The sequence below is a fragment of a genome, unplaced genomic scaffold (assembly GCF_019419815.1).
Source record: "Pyrus x bretschneideri cultivar Hongxiangsu unplaced genomic scaffold, Pyrus_bretschneideri_v1 Contig5, whole genome shotgun sequence".
Taxonomy (NCBI): domain Eukaryota; kingdom Viridiplantae; phylum Streptophyta; class Magnoliopsida; order Rosales; family Rosaceae; genus Pyrus; species Pyrus x bretschneideri.
The window spans coordinates 2,565,606-2,586,997 of NW_025999787.1; the positions used below are offsets into that span (position 1 = coordinate 2,565,606).

Here is a 21,392-nt window from a genome sequence, read left to right on the forward strand (position 1 = left end):
AATACGAGCCGGATCCGATGAACAACTCAAGAACACAAATCTACTATGCTCATGACTAGACCGAAGATCCTGTGCAACACGAGCAGTTGGAACGGGATGGACGTTACAATGAATTAATCGTTCAACGGTACACTTCATTGCAAGAGCCATACTGGTACATAACCCTCCAGAATGACTTGATTGACCATCAGTGGAGATTGCACGAAGGCGAAGATAATTAAAATAAGGCTTGTGGTTGAAGAATAAAGTGTATTGTAATGTTATTTGGTGTGTTTTTTTTTTTTATTGTGTTTTTTTTTTTTAAGTTTAAATGGTGAGGTTATGTAATGTTATTTGGTGTAATTTTAAATAAAGTTCTAAAAATAAATAAGAAATTACATAAGAAATTAAATAAAGTTGTAAAAGTAAATAAGAAATTACATAAGAAATTAAATAAAGTTCTAAAAATAAATAAGAAATTACATACGAAATTAAATAAAGTTGTAAAAGTAAATAAGAAATTACATAAGAAATTAAATAAAGTTCTAAAAATAAATAAGAAATTACATAAGAAATTAAATAAAGTTCTAGAAGTAAATAAGAAATTACATAAGAAATTAAATAAAGTTCTAAAAATAAATAAGAAATTACATAAGAAATTACATAAAGTAGTACAAATAAATGCGAAATTATACAAAGTCTGTGGAGTTAGGATATGTGGTGCTAGGATCTTGGTTGCTAGGATTTTTGTAGCTGGAACCCCCTTGACTTGTTTCGGCATCTCTTGCATGCCTCCTTCGCACGACATCTCTTTTTTCTGATGTTCAAAAATATTTTGAATTCAGAGACAGTCCTACTAGAGACTTGTTCATAGTGTCACGATCTGTTTGAGCCATCCTTTCTTCTCTAAGCATCTCATTCTCTCGATGAAGTGCTTCTCTAATCATCTCGTTCTCTCGATTAACTATTTCTCTTTGTCTCTCAGCCGCCGCATCATGAGCCTTAGTAGCTGCTATTATTGCTGCCATAGCAGTAACTTTTTCCTCATCTCTAACCTTTTCCCATGCCATGTTCAGTTCACCTTGATGAGTAAGTTCCTCCATATATTTAGTGTAGTCATTTTTGGAAGAACTACCTTTTTTCTTTGATGCCTTTTTACCTTGAGGCCTGAGAGACTGACGAGTTGGTTGGGTCTCTGGCACTTGTTCAGGTGTCCCTTCCGTGTCTTCAAATGTGTTGGCTTCTCGTTCGGTTGTGTCTGCTTCTGGCGAACTGTGTAGATCCATACCGTGCATGACAACTTCTGGACCGGTTGCCACAATTTTGTATCTAGGGCAATCTTTGACAATTTGCCAACATTCCCATTTGTTGAATGATTTGTTATGGTTCTTTGCATTGTAGAATGCTTGTGCTTGTAGTGTCTATAAAAATGTGGGATAAGATAGTATTAAAAAATACGGGTGTAACACAAATAAATAAATTAAAATATTGATGGACATGGAATGCATATAAATTACATAAGAAATTAAATAAATTAAAATATTGATGTGGGTGTAACACAAATAAATAAATTACAATATTGATGGGCGTGGAATGCATATTACATAGAAATTACATAAGAAATTAAATAAATTAAAATATTGATGTGGGTGGAATGCATATAAATAAATAAAAATATTGTTACCTCATCCTCTACATTTGTCCCACTACGCAGATTACCAAAAGCATGAGAGATGGCATTTTTCCAACAGGTAAAGGATGCGTTGAGTTTTTTCCAACGACCTTGAAGACCTTGACTAGATCTAGCATCTTTTCCATGTACATCGCAAAACGCTTTCGTAATTTTACTCCACATTTCTCGCTTATCCATCTCATTACCCGTAATCGGGTCATGAGTAGTGCGAACCCAACATTCACACAACGTAACATCTTCACTGAGCTTCCACGAAGTCATTTTTTTTCTCTCAAAGTGTACAAAATATTCAAATGTAGAAAGTGTAGAAAGTGTAGAAAATATTGAAATGTGGTGTAAGGTGGAAGATGAGGGTTAGGTATTTATAGAAAAAAAAATTAATTTTTTTAAATTTTTTTTTGTATTTTTTAAAAAAAATTTCACAATTTTTAATTAATTTTTAATAAATTTTAATGTTGTAATTAATCTGGACCGTTGGATTTGAAAAATAATCAAATCCAACAGCTAATCAGCTGCCACGTGGCCAACGGTCAAAATTCTGACCGTTGGGCTTTTTTTTTTTTTTTTTTGGTGAAAAAAACGTGGACCGTTGATCTGTGATCAGACGGTCCATTTTAAAAGTCAAATTTAATTTTTTTACCGTTGGAAATCCAACGGCCTACAAAAACTAGCCGTTGGAAATCCAACGACTCTGAGGAGGGCCACGTAGCCCTCACCCGTTCGAACCCACTTGCGCTGAAACGCAGGGCCCGCGCGCTGCAGCACTGTCGACTACTCGCGCCCAGTCGCGAGTGTTGTGCACGCGCCAGGGAAATGGACCGGCTTCTGGGTCTGTCCGAAATGGGCTGGCCTGCTGCCTGGCATGGGCTGAGTGCCAGGCTGTTTCACGGGCTGGAGGGTTTGGACAGGGTGCTGGGCTGCTAATTGGACAGGGTGTTGGGCAAAAAAAGGTGGGGTGGATCTGCTCTAAGGTACAATCTGCTTTAACATGAACCTAATTAATCCACAGTTATTGCAGCAGTACTCAAACCAGCATAATTCCTTATACCTGAATATGTTTTCTGGCCAACCTTTTGTTGTAAAAAGGAACATGACAGGCAATGACAGAAAAGAATAATTATACTCAAAATCTAGGAAATGAAAAATATGACCTTAGTTAAAAAAGCTAAAGGGCAATGATCAAACATGCCACTGAATTTTAATCAGTAAAATTCCAAAAGAACAAAAAATGAAACACTCATCTCTCGAATAACTTCCTAACAGCAATACATGAGGAAATAGAAATTGACCTGCAAAATCTCAATACTTGTAATCCTTCACGTGAAGGCTATCTGAAGCATCATCTCCCAATGCAGCATCCCCATTGTAGGTACCCAAAGTTGCTTCTGAATTCGCTTTGCACATAGCAAGCCCACGCCTTTAGGGTACTCTGCTGCAGAGGCCGCCCAAAAGAGAATGAAAGGGACCAGGGTTTCTTGGTATTGAGCTTGTTCATAGCATTCAAATGGAGGGTAGCTTCCTTCTCACTCTGCCCACCCGAAAGAAACACCACAGCAGGAACAGCTGGAGGCATTGTTCGCTGCAATGCCCTTACTGTATGATAAGCCACCACCTTAGGTGTAACCTTCTTGGAATCTGAACCAGGGGTAACCATGTTTGGCTTCAAAAGAGTCCCCTCGAGAAGGACATGGTGATCGTTCAGTGCTTTATAGCACGATGCAAAGGCACGCTCAGTCACGTCTGTGCATCGCTCAATGTCATGAGATCCGTCAACCAATATCTCTGGCTCAACAATTGGTACCAAGCCATTCTCCTGGCAAATGACAGCATAGCGTGCCAAGCCATTGGCATTCTCATTTATAGCAAGCTGGGTTGGCTCGTTCGGGCCAATCTTGAGTACAGCACGCCACTTTGCAAATCGGGCACCAGCTTCATAGTACTGCTGGCAGCGCTGGGCAAGACCGTCAAGACCCTGAGTTGTGGTCTCACCATTAGTTCCAGCAAGCTCAACAGTGCCCTTATCAACTTTAATTCCAGGAAGGACCCCACCGTCTTTGAGGATATCAACAAAGGATTTACCGCCGGCTGTTTTCTGGCAAAGGGTTTCTTAAAAAAGGATCATACCGCTGAGATACTGGAGTGCACCGGAGCGCAAAAGAGGAGCTCACGGAGGGCTCACCTGTTGTCATTATTCTCGACATTTATACTTAGCATACGCTTGCCAATTGTGCCCGTTGACTCGTCTGCAGCAAGGATTCCCTTCCCAGGGGGACCAAAGTAGGCAGCATTGCTGTTATTTTTGGTCTCCCTATATGAATTATTTTGGGGATTGGGACTGGAAGGTGCAACAACATCAAATATTAAAATAAAATTGTAGAACAAATCAGGCTACACATAGTATGCTTTCCTTGTAACTAGAGTTACATTAATCCCAAAAATATCTCGGGAAATTGAGAAATGGGCCAAACCATATGGACCAGTACGAAAGTGGCATGAACCTAAGATAGCCAGGGCAGGAACACAAGTACGTCTGTAAAGGGTCCAAACCCGGGACAGTACCCAAAAATATCTTGGAAAATTGAGAAATGGGCCAAACCATATGGACCCGTACGAAAGTGGCACGAACCTAAGATAGCCAGGGCAGGAGCACAAGTACGTCTATAAAGGGTCCAAACCCGGGACAGTGACCAAAAATATCTCGGAAATTTGAGAAATGGGCCAAACCATATGGACCCGTACGAAAGTGGCACGAACCTAAGAGCAACTCCAGCATTGCTGGGTGCTTGGGGGACAGGCCAGAGAAAGGGGGCCCGAGGCCCTGTGGACCAGCTCCAGCGTGAGGGAGCCCGAGTGGAGGTAGAGGCCCGAGCTCCGGGCCCGTGGAGAATTGCTAGCCCGAGAGCCCAAGTGGATGTGACGCCAGCGCTGACGTCAGGCCATTTTAAATTTTTTTTTCTGTCAGGCGCGTGCACCCCATTCGCTTATTGGGGCGTGTCGCCGACACAAAATCAGAAAAAAAACAGTGACTTTTCAGTTACCGTTGGGAAGCCACGTGGCTTCCCACGGTCCGTTCGATCTCAACGGATCTTTAACTTGGACCGTTCGATCTCAACTATCAAAAAAATAAAAAAAGTCTTATTTAATATCCACCGTTCGATCTAAGATTAACGGTGGATACTAATATGCTTTATAAATAAAAAAATAAAAGAAAAAATAGTTTTAAAATTAAGAAAAGTGACCGTTGTGACACGTGGCACAATTTGGAGTGTTGGAATTCAAATTTTTTTATATCCAGTGGCAGAGATTAATTAGTTGAATACAAATTTAAAAAAAATTGTAAAAAATTGTAAAAAATTCAAAAAAAAATTTGAAATTTAAAAAAAAAAAAAAAATTGTTTTTACTTTTCTATAAATACCTTCTCATTATCATCTACCTTACCCCACAATTTCATATTTTCTCAGCTACTTTCAATCACATTCCTTTCTTTCTCTCAAAGTTTCAATCCATTTTTTTTCAACAAAATGACTACTGATGCAGGTACGAATTGGTCGCTTCTTGAAGATGTTGCGTTGTGTACTAGCTGGGTTGAAGTTACTCATAGTTCGTTTACGGGTAATGAGATGCAGTTGCGAGAAATGTGGAGTCTTATTCATACCAATTATCTTGAGAAAATTGGTGGGAAAAGAACCAAAGAATCGATGTCCAGTCGTTGGAAATTACTTAGCCAATCGTTTAGTACGTGGAGAGACGCCTTGGCACAAGCTAGTAGTAATATTCGAAGTAGGGAAAATTACTTGGATCAGGTAACAATATATTATTTATTTGTTTGTACTATACCCAAATTTACATGATAATTATTTGTTTGTATTATTTATTTGTTACGTACTTACATTATAATTATTTGTTTGTATTATTTATTTGTTACCTAATTACATTATAATTATTTGTTTGTATTATTTATTTGTTACTTATTTTCATTATAATTATTTCTTCTCCCGCATTGTGTAGGAACTTCAAGCACAAGCTTGGTACGCTGCCAAAACCAAAAGCAAAAATAAATCATTCAACCGGTGGGAATGTTGGAATATTGTCAAAGATTGTCCTAAATTTAGAGTTATGCCTGTTGGTCCAGAAGTTTTCATGAACAGCACCCCTCTACACTCTACACCCGATCATATTTCGCATGTTCATGAAGATGATGCAGAAGAAGTGCCTGAAACGCCCATCCCTGAACAAGCGTCGGGTTCGACCCGATATCCAATTAGGCCTCAAGGTACGAAGGCTTCAAAGAGAGAAGGGAGTGCTTCCAAGAATGATTATGCAAAGTTCATGGAAGAACTTACCCTCCAAGGTGAATTGACTTTGGCGAGGGAACTGGCGAAATATGAGGTTGATAAGGCTAGAAAGGACGCAAAAGCTGCAGCTATTGAGAGATAATTTCAGGCTAATGAGAGAGAAAGAGAGCTACTTAGGCAAGAAAGGGAACATGTTAGAGAAGAAAGACGGGCTCAATGAGATCGTGAGATTATGAACATGCCTTTAGAAAGGAGTCTCCAAATTCTAAATTTTTTTGGAAGTCAAAGAAAGCGGACGTGATGCGAAGGAGGCGTGCAAGAGAAGCAAGAGCAAGCCAAGATGGTCCTAGCACCACAAGAGAAGATCATCCTAGCACCACAAATTGGTTAAGTGATGATGAATAGAGTAGTTTTTGTAATCGGAGCCCATAATTTTCCAATCACTTTGGGTTTAATTTATTATTTATTGAATATAGTACTATATGTTGTTTCCAATTTATTGAATATTTATTCAAATGAATTTGGTAAGTTATTTATACTAAGAGAATAATTATTGAAATGACAAAAACACACCAACTAAAATTACATAAGCATACCGAATAATAAAAAACTCACTAAAAAAATTACATAAACATACCAAATAATAAAACACACCAAATAAAATAACATAAACATACCAAATTCAAAAAAACACACTAAATGAACTTAATTATCTTCAGCTTGTTTCAATGCCCACTGGTGCTTTATCAAGTCAATTTGCCGGGCATTTTGCATGTCTGGCATTTGAAATGCAGTATATCATTGAATGAGCCTTTCATTGTAACGTCCATCCCTTTGTAATGGCTCATGTTACACGGGCTCATCGGTGGCGTCATGAGCACAATATCTACGTGTTCTTGAATTGTTCATCGTGTCTGGCTCATATTCATCAACGGCTTCATAATTGTACTCATCTTCCACAATCAGTTGTGAAGAATGATGCATGTCATCATGATGGATCGAAGCAACTCTACATCAAACAATCTGGCAGCACCCCTGACGATCGCCCAACGAGCTTGGAGGATACCGAAACAACGCTCCACATCCTTTCTGCACCTCTCTTAACAGCTTGCGAAGTGTTTTTCCTTTGCACTTCGCGGACGTGGCACTGTTTTGACAAATGTTGACCATCGCAGGCAAATGCTGTCAGCTAGGTAGTATGGCCCGTCGTACATACGTCCGTTGACCTCATACGTGACTTTTGGTGCCTTTCCTTGCAGGAAATCGTTGAACACTGGGGATTGGGCAAGGACGTTGATGTCATTTTGAGCTCTCGGAACCCGGAAAAAGGCGTGCCAAATCCATGTATCAAAAGATGCCACCGCCTCCAGAATGATACTTTTTGCTTATTTTCTATCCCCATAAGCGCCTTGCCATGCACTTAGACAGTTTTTCCACGTCCAGTGCATACAATCAATGCTTCCAATCATCCCAGGAAAACCACGCATCTCGGCCTTCTTCAGAAGCCGTTCCAAGTCCATGTTTGTAGGTTTGCGGAGGTACTCAGCGGTGTAGATAGATTCGATTGCTCCACAAAACCTCATCAGGGACTTAAGAATGGTTGATTTCCCCATCCTCGTTATCTCATCCACTTGGTCTACAGATGCTCCATATGCAAGCATCTGCAAGGCAACAGTAATTTTTCGCTCAGAAAAAAGACCCATAGCACCAAAAGCATCCTTCTTTTGCACAAAGTAAGAATCATGGTTGCAAACAGCAATCATGATTTTGTTGAACAAATGTCGTTCCATTCTAAAACGACGTCTAAAATACGTATTAGGGAATGCATTATTAGGGACAAAATAATCGTCCAAGAGTACCATACCTCGTCGTTGCTTGCTTCTATCAAAGTTTCCGGAATTGCTGGGCCTGCAGATCTGAGCCACAGCTTGGATGACTCAACGGGAATATAAGGCTCTGCCCATTCTTACTTCGTCATCTCTCCTTCTATGCTCCTCATCCTTTTCCCTCTCATTTTATTGCCACCTGGTGATTGAACATTCCTTCTGATTGGTTAAACAATTCTTCCTCTTCCTAACCGAGTTCCCACATCATCCTTGAGGAAGAAGAAGACATTGTAAGAAAGAAGCAGAAACTATGAATAATGATAGAGATCTTGAGAAAATTGGTGTGAGATTTGTGAGGATGGATGGTGGATTATATGGAGGATTCAGAAAGGATTAGGTTGTAGATAATGCCACGTGGCATGCCGTCATTCGTTAAAAATCTGATGGAAATCTATCCTCAAAGATTGTAAACAGATTATGACACGTGGCGTGACGTGATTGGTTAATAATCTTATCAGGAATCCATCACCAATAATTGTATTTTCGGATAATGACACGTGGCATAACGAGTACAATTAAAAATTTTATCGCAACTCCATTCCCAATAATTTTCTTTTCGGATTTTATAACAAGTGGCGCAACAAGAACGATTAAAAATCTTATCCGAAATTACAAATAAAATTATTTTGTATTATTTAATAATACTTCACATAATAACACGTGGCGTAACGAGAACGATTAAAAATTTTATCCGAAATTACAATTAAAATTATTTTGTATTATTTTATAAATAAAAAAATACTAATATTTTATTGCCTATTGTCAGGGCTATTGAAGTGTAACGGTGGAGATGCAAAGGCTATTACCAGAGCTATTACTGTTCATTAAGGGCAGTTATTGTTCATAAGGTGGATTGAATAGTGAATAACCTGGGAGGAGGGCTCAAACGCTGGAGTTGCTCTAAGATAACTAGGGCAAGAGCACAAGTACGTCTGTAAGTGGTCCAAACCCGGGACAGTGGAAAGAAATGTCGATTACGCCTAGTAGGAATGAGTTGTGGTGTGTCACAGTATAGTTTACATCTCAACTATCGCTAAAAGAACCTGTATGATTTTTCTAAGATGCATTTCAACAGCAATATGTCCGGACAAAATGTATCATCCATAATTATCAAGATCATCAAGAGGACTGCATAATGTGATCAAAGGGTTGATCAGAACCAAATGGTGTCCCCAAAACACAGTTCTAAATTCTAATAAACAGATATTTGAAGCGGAACTAGAATCTTTGGAAACAAAAACGACATTAAGGAATGTCCTTGTGAGAGACAGCTATTCCGCTGAAGGCCTAAAATTCTCTTTTCCTCACAATTCTACTCTCTTCTATGAAGTAGCAGAAGAAAAATCATAATTTGACTACATGATTGTTCTTAGTTTGTTATCAATTATTTGCAATTTACTACAAATATCTTATCAATTTAGATCCAAAATATCCCGAAGCCGATCGAAGCAAACCTCAAACCAAACAACTGCTAAATCCCATGCACATAATCAATAGCCTAACAAAATTCAACAAAGACGAAAGAGAAGCAGAAAGCGAAGAACATAAAGAGAGTAATTTTAAGGTTCGTTTTATTTCAAGATTTAACTGCGAGTGCAAGTGTTAGTGCCGCATGAAGTGGTGGACGTTGTCGCCACATACGGTGTGTACTCAATGCCAATAGAGAGGGCAACGCTTTCGGCAGTTTCTTTGACTTTTTTTGTTTTCTTTGTTTTTCACAATCTTTGACTCTCTTAACAAACTAGCCTCTTGCCACACAATTGGCTCTTTTGATTTTTTATTTGAAAAAACAAAATAATATATTTGAAAAAAAGCTAGTCACGGGAGTGGTGTTTTTTTGTGAATTTCTATTTTATTTGAAAACATAATGGAATAGGGCAATTTTGGGATTATCACTAGTTGCCTTATCCCTTCATATTCTTAAGAAATAAAAAAAAAAAAGATTTAAAGAAAGGGGTGTGATATCCACACACCCTTTTTTACTTCTCACACACCTATCTAATTTTCGATCATCAGATCAGATGGATTGAAGAAGATCAAGGGACAAAAATTAATAAGGGATGTGTGGATAGCACACCCTTAAAGAAAAGGTTTTAACTAAAAATCACCTAATAAAAAAATTTAATAAAAATAGATTGAATATTAATGAAAAAGACAAAAATTTAATATAATAATAAAAAGAAAAAAATAATTGGAAAAACAAACGATATTATCTACATTAGAGGAAGGGTATGCTTAGTCTCACAATGAGTTAGTAATAATGTGGTTCAAATTCGTCTTTGACGAGAATCAATTTAAGCATATAGATTTAAGCAGTTTAAGCAAATCTTAATAACTTGAAAAATGAATCAATTTAAGCAAAATTCTGAGGACGCAAACGTCCCCTTTTAATCAATTTAAACATATCGATTTTCATGTTTTTATTCAATCATAAAATATAGCGACAAACCATGTAAACTTGTCTTAAGATTGTTGGAAAAATAGGGTATAATTGCTATATTAAATCACATACAAAATTACGAAATAATTCATGCAATTATATATCAAAATAATGCATGCACATGAGTAACCAATGTTAAATGAATATGACGTAATGGATTAGAAAAACTTGGAAATACAGTTGAGCCAAATGCTAGACATTCTGTTCTTAAGACAAGTTTACGCCTCACTATAGTAGTGTTCATGGTTGCTTGGCGCTTGTATCCCAGGATACAACGACCACATCCTTGTAATAGTAGCACTCCGAAGCACAAGGCTTCAACGAACCACAATTGTGTTGGATACTCTCTTCTATGGACTCAATGGAACATTACAAAACTCTGTAACAATAGTGCACTATGTGTATGAAAATATGAATGTAAAAGTTATGTATTACTAAAGAGGACTATCCTATTTAGATATTGAAGATACCTCTTTGGAAAGCAAGTGACTATTCATGAAGAGTTAAAAGTTGCAACTTTTCATTTGAATTTGGATAGACACATCTTTCTACCAAAAGGCACACTTCTAATTTCCATTCATTTAATAAATTTAGTGCAATAATAATACTAAATTCTCCAACAATTATCAATAAAATTTTAATAAAAACACTTAATAAAATTTTATTAATAGGAAATATTGTTTCTTAAAATTAATAAATTTTTAGAAAAACTAATGAAAATTTAAGCCTTTTTCTTACTATATTAGTCTCTTTTTTTTTTTTTTTTTTTTGTGGAAAATGGGTGACACTGATTCTAGAAACGACCACACTATTTCTAGAATTGGTGCCATTATTTTTAGAATTGGTGCCACTACTTCTAGAAACGGTGTCACTATTTTTTGAAATGGTATCACTATTTCAAAAAGAGGTATACCGTTTCTAGAAATAGTGATCACTATTTTTTGAAACAGTATCACTATTTCTAGAATAGTAATCAATACTTCTAGAAACAGTTATATTATTTATAGAAATTATGGTTAACATTTTTAGATAGTGAAAACTATTTCTAGAAACAATGTCATCATTTCTACAAAGTGACACTATTGCCAAATTAATCATATCTTTAATGCATTTGACTTTTCTTCATTATCACGAACAGGGGAGCTTAGTGGTGTCATAGTCTACTGCTCAAGCCTCCAGAAATGTTGGACTATAAATGGGAATAGTCCACGTCGACTCTAGAATTTTTAGGATTATTTTTACTCCACAAATTCTCCCACACATGTTGGGCTACACGTAGAAAAGGTTAGGATGTGTAGAAACTCCCAAACTGAGTAGGCAAGCAAATAGTTGTTTCCTGATTTATTGTAGATTCTCCACTTTGACTTGGAGTTAAAATCTTCTAGAAAAGGGAAACCAATTTCCACCAAAATCTACTTTAGTCTACCTTAGGTAGAGGACTAATAAATTTGGCGAGCAAGTTTATCCTAACAAGAAAGAGAGAAAAACCAAAGGAAATTGTACCGCTCCCCTAGTTTTCTTCTTTGCTTGCTTTGAGAAGAGTCATTCATCGTCGTTATCTTCTTCTTCGTGGCGCACCAAGTTAAGAAAAATTAAAATTCTTATCTTTTTATTTTTCCGAAGTTGCAGGGCTTGATGGGTACACTCGGCTAGGGCTGAGATCTAACTAGCATAGTTTGAAGCCATAGGGTTGATGTCCATCCATTAATCACATGTCTCTACTGCAAAATTTTTGTAGAATTCTGCACATCCCATTTGGAATTTATTTTTGAACCACTTGTAAAATCTCAAAAATTATGAAGTTGAGTGAAATAGCATATTTATATGTCTACTTCATATTTGAAAATTTTCATGACATATAAGAATTGAATCTTAAGTGAATTGACAACTAAGGTGGTACTACTATTTTTTTTTCAGTGACTTCAAGTTAGTGGTTATGTTCTCCGACATAGTCTAATGAAGCTTAGGTGACATTGATTAAACTTTGGTTGAAAAGAAGTATTGGTTTAATCTTGCTTAAACCAATAATTTTGTTTGGCCATCAATTTTGATTATGGTAATTATTGATTTTCAAGACAATATCAAACCGTGGCATATACTATTTGGTCACAAATGTATTCCTTTTGTGGTTTCATACATTAGACACACGAAGATAGAATTTTCTGCTAAACTATATGTTATGACTAATGTTTGTTGATAATTCATCTATCCTAATCTCCAAATACCATGAATCTCGAATTTTATGTTTGCATTGGGTTTTGTTAGTAACATATGTTATTACTTAAGTCTATATTGTCATAAATAGTGATTGTCTGCCCAAGTGGTAGATCTAATATATGTTGTGGACTTCACACTCATTAATTTTTTTAGGCCTTGTGGATTTTCTGATTTCCTTGTGAGCAATAGGTTGAACAACAGGTTGACCATCACGAATTTGGTATGAAATTACTTCTTGTTAGTTCAAATTTCTTGTTGTTGGGGAGTTTGTAAATCATTCTGACTAGTAGCTTGACCAGTTGGTACACTTGGTTGACTTGATGATTGAGAAAATGTGTTCTAAGTAACTTGACCCATCAATAAATAAGTTGTGGGCTGCATACTTATTAAGTTGCAGTAGTAGAGATAAAATTTATAGTATTTTGTTTGTATTTTACTGTGCTTTATATGTTATTGATGAATGAGTATAATGAAAGGATTACAAGTTTGTATATATTTCATCTGCTCAAAAGTGTAAAGTTTTATATATGTACCATTGTGTTTTACGTTTTGGGTATGCAAACCTAATATAATTGGTTAAGTCTATTATGTATGAATTTCAGTTGCATGAATAATTTCTCTATAGTTATCTCACATGAAGATGAAGCCAGAAAGTTGGTAAATTTTTGTTGGGCTCACAAATTCTTTTATTTTAGATTGCATGACCTTTGTTTTATCAATGGCAGTATTTAAAATGATTTTGTTTCATTTTAAAAGGCATGTTCCAGGAATGGGACTACAACCTTCTGTTGATCTGCCTTGAGTGCGAGAGAAAGATATCGTGGTTTTATGTGAATCAAGTTTATGTTCTGAATATTCAGTTGCTATTTTGATTTAGTCCCATATTATTATCTTGTAAACAAAACAGGTAACTTCTAATGAGTTTTTTCACTAATCATATTAATTTTTTCAAAGCTATGATACAAAATATTTTGTATAACTTCATGGGACCAAAAAACATGTGGGAGGTATAATTGTACTAACTAACTTCCAACTTAGGTTCTCTAGTTTACTACTTTATAATGATGAGATTTGACACATTATAACCCGGATTGTCCACTAGGACTCCGAGTTAAGATGTGCCCGGGTCTGGGATGTGACAAGATTGATTTTTGATTCTAGAATACAAATGCATATAGCTTGAAACCAGCTCTAGGAGTTCAAACTAGTGAATCATTATAGTTAGTTGCAGGAGTCATGTTGTTATAATATCAGTCAGTGATCACCTTTACTTGTATAACATATATGAATAGTTTGATCACACTCATGTGAGTGAATGCAAGAGTTTTACTCTTAATGTGAGTGACACCAAACTATGTTTGGAGTATATGTATTTGATATATAAGTAACTAGGCATATATTATTGGACTTAATATATTTATTTTATGGAGACGTCTTGAACTCAATTTTGTATTAAGAGGTGATTAAAACCTCTTAGGAAAGTGAAGAGTTGTAACTGACTTATAATATGAATGGCAGTTACTAGCACAAATACAAATGCCTTTTGTCCTTTCTTCTTGAGCTAATTGGTTCATTCATATGCATGTCTATTGAGAGCAAAACTGTAAGGAACTCAAAAAATAGAAGATCAAAGATCGAACTCAACTGTCATGAATTTTCTGTAGGTACAAATTGATATTAATATGGGTTATTTTTTATTGGATGTTCTAAACTAGTCGAGCATGATTTAGTAGTTTTACTGGTTTTGATAATGCTCAATAGTGTCCTGTATTATACTTTCATGGAAAGCTTCTCCTACTCACGGATTTCATCTAAATGATTTTCTGGTTTTCCAGCTTGACTGACTTGAAAAAGGGTTGAAACCCTAGTGAGGAAGAAGAAGAACCAAACGAGTTGGTTAACTTGTTATGTTACCTATCTTCTTTTGATGAAACGATGTGGGTAGCTTGTGCCTTGTGGTGTTTTGATATAAGAAATTAAATATGTGGGCCATGTGTGATGTGGCTACCAACAAAGTGACATTACACACGGCAGCCCACTTTCACTGATAGTAAAAAGGGACTAAATTTGTATACAAAATTTGCAAACTCAATGATGTGTTACTAATAGAAATGAGCGCATTTATCAACGCTTAAGTTATAATCTAATGATCAACTTCCATATCATTTAGTTTAGAAAATTTTGTCAATAAATTTAGTCTCTCTAACATTACTCAAAATATTATCAGTTTGACCCATTGAGAATCTGCACAAGCTTTCAAAATAAGATTGTTAATCTTGTAGTTTTAATTTGTTTACAAACATAATATCTTGAAATTCTAATAAAATAATAGTAATATGTCTTTTGATATATGTGATGGTATGGTTTATTACATTCTCACGATATTTTTCTTGTTTATTGATAAATTCTCTCGTGCCATTAAGTTTTGTTCATAATAACTTTAGTTTTACCCAATTCAAAAATTGTAATAGTGGATAACTCTTATTTGACATTTTATGCTTTTATGTTAACAACTAATGAATATTATTTTTGTATAATAGAATTTACTAGCAAAAAAGAACAACTAGAGAGTCTATACTCTAAAAATTAGTACTTGAGTGTTACTTAAATTGAACAAAATGACTAAGACAAAAACAAGAAAACATGGGGTGTGCTATCCACACACACCTTTTTACTTTTTACGCACCTCTTGTTAAACATATGGGTGTGGATATCACACCCTTAAAACATATGGGTGCCCTTTTGGTATTAGCTTCCTGGCTTCACCCCTGGTCGTAGAGCCGTCAGTATTTTTTGAAATCGAGGCCGAGAAGGCAATATCACTAATGAATTTTTTCAGTTTTATTGTCTTGGCAAATTTTTCAGGGAAATACCCCAAAATGGGACAATTTCTTAATCTTGGGACATAAATTGGACAAACCGGCCATGCACAAAATTGAAATTACAAAAATGTCCACATATAAATACTAAAAATCCTCAGCTTATTTCATCATTTGGAAGAGAGACATGCCGAGAGAGCATTGTGAGCTTTGGGTTTCTAGGTTGAGCTTAGATCTCTGAGCTCCGATTTTGAAGAGAGGGAAGTCGAGAGCGAAGATTTGAAGTGAGGGTTTCTCCTTTGCATCAGTGTTTCATCCTTAAAGATATGATTTTTGTACCAGATTTTGCGTTTTGACTGGAAAGTTCCATTCTTTTCGGCCAATGAAGCTTCAGCAGCCATATTTCCATGCCATCCAGTTTGTCTTTCTCTCTCTCTCATCTCATTGTCTTTCTAACTCGATCATTGTCTCCATTTTTGCAACTAATTACTTGTTTGTTCAATTAGGTTTTTTAGATTTGCAGAGATGGGAAGTCGAACAAGCTCAAAATGTGTTTTGGAAATCTTTATTTGTTTATGGGTTTTGCTATTTTAGATTATGGGTTTCAATCTTCGTTTTGCATTTTAATTTTTGTTTAGGGTATTGAAGATTCATGAAGTTGTGGGGTGGATTTGGTTTTGTGGGTTTGTTACAAAATGCTCAATATTTATTAATTTGTTATGAACATGCAAATGTTTGTGAATTCGATCTGGAATGGGTGTAAACACGAAAATTCTGTAACAAATGAAACGAGAACAAGTGTACAAAGTAGATTTGTATTGATGAATTTGTAGGTTACAATGTTTACAATTTTCCGCTAATTCAATCTTCAAATTTGATGTAGATGCGTCAGTTGTTGATCCAAGGGTCGCGATGACTTGATCTTGGATGAATGATTGAACGATTGCCTTCAAGTTTTGAGCTTGAAACAATGTGTGGATAGTCTTCACCTCTAGGTTTGCGTATAACCTGTGGCAAATGTGATGTTGATGAGGATCTTTTTTGATTCAAGGGTTTTGGCTACTTAATCTTGAATCAAACGTCGTTACAAGCTTTAAACTTGCAACAAAGTCTTGAAGGAATCGGACACAAGTGCTTTTTGATTCTTCAAGGGAATGCTTCGCTTTGGTCGAAAGAAAGCTTCGGCTTTTGGTTGTACATTCTTCAAAGAAAGCTTTGGTAGAGGTTCTCCTTTTATGAGAATTTCGGCCCTTTAATGTGGAAATTGTCGACCTTTATGCTTGTCTGAGGACCTTGTATTTATAGACTTCTTAAAGCTTGCCTTTGGATGGATTTGGCTTTGATTTGTGTCTTGATTCGTCCATGGGAGAATTTAGGCATCTTTTGTGTCTTAATTTCAACCACTTTCCCTTGCTTGGCCAAAATCTAGGGCTTGTTACCTATTTTGTGAGCAATCTTCAATTCTTGCTTGTTTTATAAAGATGCTTTAACTTTCTTTCTGGTTTTGGGAGAAACTTGGACCCCTTGCCGATTTTAAGAGGAATTTTCTCCCTTTTGCCGACTTTTGGGAAGGTTTTGTACTTACTGCCTTTGCTTGATTTATGCCACATGTCTGTGATGACTTGTTTATTTGTGAGGGTCATATGTCATGTGGAGCTTTGTAATGCATCATTTGTATGCAACGAAATTTACATGTCTACAAATGCCCCTACTTCAAGGTGCGTTGTAGGCATATGCTTGTCACATGTAGGAAACGTGTTTTGAAGTCCTGCAATGTGAATGTTCTAACTCAAGGTTCGTCGAGACTTGATCTTGAATTAGTTTGCTTCTTCAAGGGCCGTAGAGGCATATTTCTTGAATTGAGATGATGAATTTTGTCAAGGGCCGTTGAGGCGTATTTCTTGGACGAAACATTTATTCAAGGGCTGTTGAGGTGTATTTCTTAAATAAATGAAAACTTTCTTCAAGGGCCGTAGATGCTTGATCTTGAATGAAATGGAAATTTTCTTCAAGGCTATAGAGGCTTGATCTTGAAAAAAATGAAAATTCTCTTCAAGGGCCGTAAAGGGTTGATCTTGAAAGAAGTTAAATTTTTATTCAAGGGCCATAGAGGCTTGATCTTGAAAGAAATTTTGGAAATGGATAAATTGGCACATACATATTGTGCGTATTGATTTTCCATAATTTTCACAAAATAATTTGGTGTATTTTGAATTTTTTCCTTATGGTTGTAGGAAAAAAAAAATGTTTTTCCTTCCTTAGGTAGGAACCTCCTTTAATTTTGGTAATGAGGTTGATTTCCTTCAAAGTGTTGGAAAGCTTTGGTGATTTCCTTCAAGGTTTTGGAAATATTTAATGATTGTTCTTGGGTAAGTAGGATTTGCATGTTTTTTTCCTTTCCTATTTTTTTTTTTTTCGGCCAAGGGGGTATTTTCCTTCTTGGTTGGGAAACTTGAAGGCTTGTCCTTGCTTTGGATGGATTGCCTTTTGTTTCCTTTTCTTTTCTTTTGCTGTTTTTTTTTTTTTTGGGTGCAGGAAAAACAGCATTTTTTTCCTTTATTGTCGTGTATCACGTTGCCCTTTTTACTTGGAATTTGCTTCCTTGTTGCAGCTGGAATGTGCTTCCTTGTTTTGATTTTCCTTTTGCTATTTGGTATGTATTCTACCTATAGCATTAGGAAGCAATTGACCCTTATTTATAGGATAATAGGGTGTGTGTTTTTGTCACAAACTACCCTTGTCGTGCACTGCCACTGTGCTTACTGCTGTGTCGTGTGCAATTGCTGCTTGCTACCGTGAGTTTTGTTGTTTGGTGCTTGTTGCAGTGCATCACTATTTACCACGTGGTGCTGTGCAAAAGATTGCAGCGGGGTTACACTGTGTAGCGTATTTTGGTCACAGTTTTCCCTCAGTGGTGACTTTTGCTGTGCAGTGTAAGAAACTGCATGTGTAATCAATGCGGGGTTGTGCAATGTGATTGCATAGCATTTTGGTTTTCTTTGCTACTGTAGCGTGCTTGAAGGACCGTCTTGTAGCTGCCCTCTTTGCGTGTTGCTCAAGCTTTGTGGCTAATTTCTTTTCATCGTTGCGACTTTGTCATCGTCATTCTTCAACGTTAACTAGGTTTGTCTCGCATGTCTTTTGCTTTAGTGAAGTAAAAAAAAATTTCTTGCCGCCCCACTCTTGTGCTTATGTTGCCTTGTTTGTTTTGTTGCAGCCATGGTATTTTTCAAGTGTTTTAAGAGCAATACCATCACCATTCTTGCGAAGGAAGGCAATTGGCAAGATAGGGAACAACGTTGAAGCTTTATACGTTGTTGACTGGCCCTAAGGCGATTGTTCTTCTTGCGAAAGACAACTCAATGCATATCAAGTTGTGGTATTTTGAAGTATCTTGGGAAGTGACAAATTTTAGTCGACCAATATGAAGAAAAAGACGTGTACGTCGAGGATTCTTATCTTGAATCCTTCACACCATGTTCGTGACAATTCATCGGGTTCGTTTGAGCTTCTTGATGATCGTATTCGTAGCGGAGCTATGACTTGGAATGATATCTTATCGACTACTGGAGAAGTTGTCTTTGCTGAGTTTTACTGGGAGTGGCTTGAAGATGTCTTAAGCCAATATAAAGATGTGCTTACCAACATAGGCCTTTATCATGCCTTGTATGCATCTTTGTTTAGTTATGATCACCATCATTCTGTCTTTCGTGAGTTTTTTAGCATTGGTGTTCAGCGACCAACACACTTCACACGTCACAAGGGGAGATGTCAATTTCACTTTGGGATCTCCACAAGATAGGAAGCTTACCGATCCAGGGTAAGTTTTACGACTAGGTTGTTCTTAGCGTGGAGGAAATTTCTCATCGCAATAGCCGATGATTGCTTGCGAGTTGACGTTTTTCTTTTTGGGCATATCACAAGCTTTCCCAGGAGGCTCAGGGTAAGTTAGGCATGAAGATTTCTTCATGAATCCAATTTTGGTATTGGGATGACATGAAGTACAAGAAGCCTTCGAAGAAAAGTGGCCGCAACAAGACCACTAAGTTAAGGGGCTACCTAGAACTGTCAGGTACTATTGGTTCAGCTAGGTGCCGTGCCCCTGCCAAGTTAAAAGTGTTTGAGGATTTTGGCATAGTGTCATAGCACGTGGAAGAATCTTACCTAGCCGTTTTCTTAGCTTATTGGCTTTGTAAGTTTGTTTTGCCCAAAGAAGACATCAACTTTATCCACCCTGGAGCTTTCAAAGTGGTTGACAAGATGGTTGCAGGTGAATTTTTCAGCCTTATTATTCTGATCGTAGCTAATATTTATGGCTTGAGTGTTGTTTCGAACTAGACGAACACCAAGTTAGGGCCTTCTTCATCAACTTTGGCCAAGCTGGGGCCTTTGATGACAAAGTATTCTCGTGTACTTTCTGCAAAGAGCCTTGATGATTTACAGGCACATGCATTGTTTAGAAGCTATGAAGGTTTGAGAATTGACCATCTAGCAAGGGTTGGCTTCGCGCGGCAAGGTCTTATAGATGATTCGCACCTTGTTTCTTAGACTTATCTTATCTTACAAGTCTTCGTTTGGGGTATGTTTCTTTGTGACAGGGAGACCGATGTATTGTTTAGTCGTATAATCCTCACCATATTAGCAGGTAGTTTCGTTTTGTTCAACATATGATAAGCAAGTTCAAGGAAAACACATAGTTGGAATCCTTGCAAGCCGTGTATATGCATTAGGAGTCTTATACCCATTCATGCACAAATGCTTCTATCACCCTGCCTACCAAAGACGATTTTAAAAGTAATCTGGTGACTCGTGCCTACATAGGTTGGTGGTCAAATGTACACCATAAAGACTTGGGGACAGCAAGTAACACCAATTCTTCTCGTTCACACAATGATGCGCCAAGAAAAGGTTATTCTGCTGTTCTTATGTAGCTGGCACCTTTTGATTGTGCAAGTACAACTTATTTGCAAGATGGACCTGCAGTTTTAGCTTCTCAATGCTTATGTTTGGCTTCTCAGTGTTCAGATGCTTCTGAAGAGGCAGGTGACGAAGTTGACTCACACAAAGATAAACTTGTTTTGCAGCAGCGTCAACAAGTTTTAAACAAGTAACCGCTTGAAGGTGCTCAGGATGACAATGACATTAATTTCCATCATAAGAAAAAGAAAATGTTTAGGCTTCCTCAGTTTGATGGCCATGTGTCACTTGAGAAAAATGTATGTATTTCCGTCTTTCTTATGATTTCTTCTGCTTTCATTGGTTTAGCTTTTGTTTCTACTACCTTTCTTTGTCTTCTTTAGGCTAGGCCCTCTTGTTCTTTTGACTTGGCAAACATGGGTTTTCATTCCTTTACAAAGATGTTATTTGGAGGCAATCTACCCACAGACTAGGAGATTGGGGATCCGGACAATGCGGAACTTGTTCTAAATCTGCCAAGTCGCCTAAGTTTATCATGTGTAGGTCAAGGTATGCAAGAGCTTGTCATGCGTCCAACACTTTTGCTAGCTAGCTCTAAGATATCTCTAAGAAGGCTAAACCTTAGTGGCACTAAGCAACTTATCCATCTCATTAACCTTTGTGCGGCCATGGACATCAAGAGCCATATTGAGAAGAGGATTTCAAAGTGTATATTGAGAAGAGGATTTCAAAGTGCCCATTAGAGGACCTTGCGTTGCTCAAGGAAGACTTGTCGAAGCTTGTTTCTACGATTGACAAACTTATGGCCGCCTCAACTGAGTTTTCTTCCTTGCATGTTATTTCCTCGAAGAAGTTAAGTCCAGAGGTTAGAGCTCAGTAACTTGCGATAACAGACTTATCAATTGCCCAAGTTCGATATTCACAGTAGGCTGCTTCAGAAGGTTATCAAGCCACAGAAACTTCTTTGGCTTCTGCCCAGGCACGACTAGAAGTGTTGGCACGAGAACTGGATCAGTTGGAAGTCGAAGTATCATGACTTCAGGTGTTCTCTTGAAGCAGGAAGCTACACATTCTCAGCATCAAGAGGAGATTCATGCCTAGAGTAAGAGAAAGGCATGGCTAAGGAGTTACCCATTTGTCTCCCA

The 21,392-nt window shown here is 37.0% G+C and overlaps 1 pseudogene; it reads right to left on the reverse strand.

Annotated features, from left to right (window-relative positions):
• Positions 1-2,854: 2,854 nt before the first annotated feature.
• On the reverse strand, positions 2,855-21,281 carry LOC125470288 (annotated as a pseudogene).
• Positions 21,282-21,392: the final 111 nt, after the last annotated feature.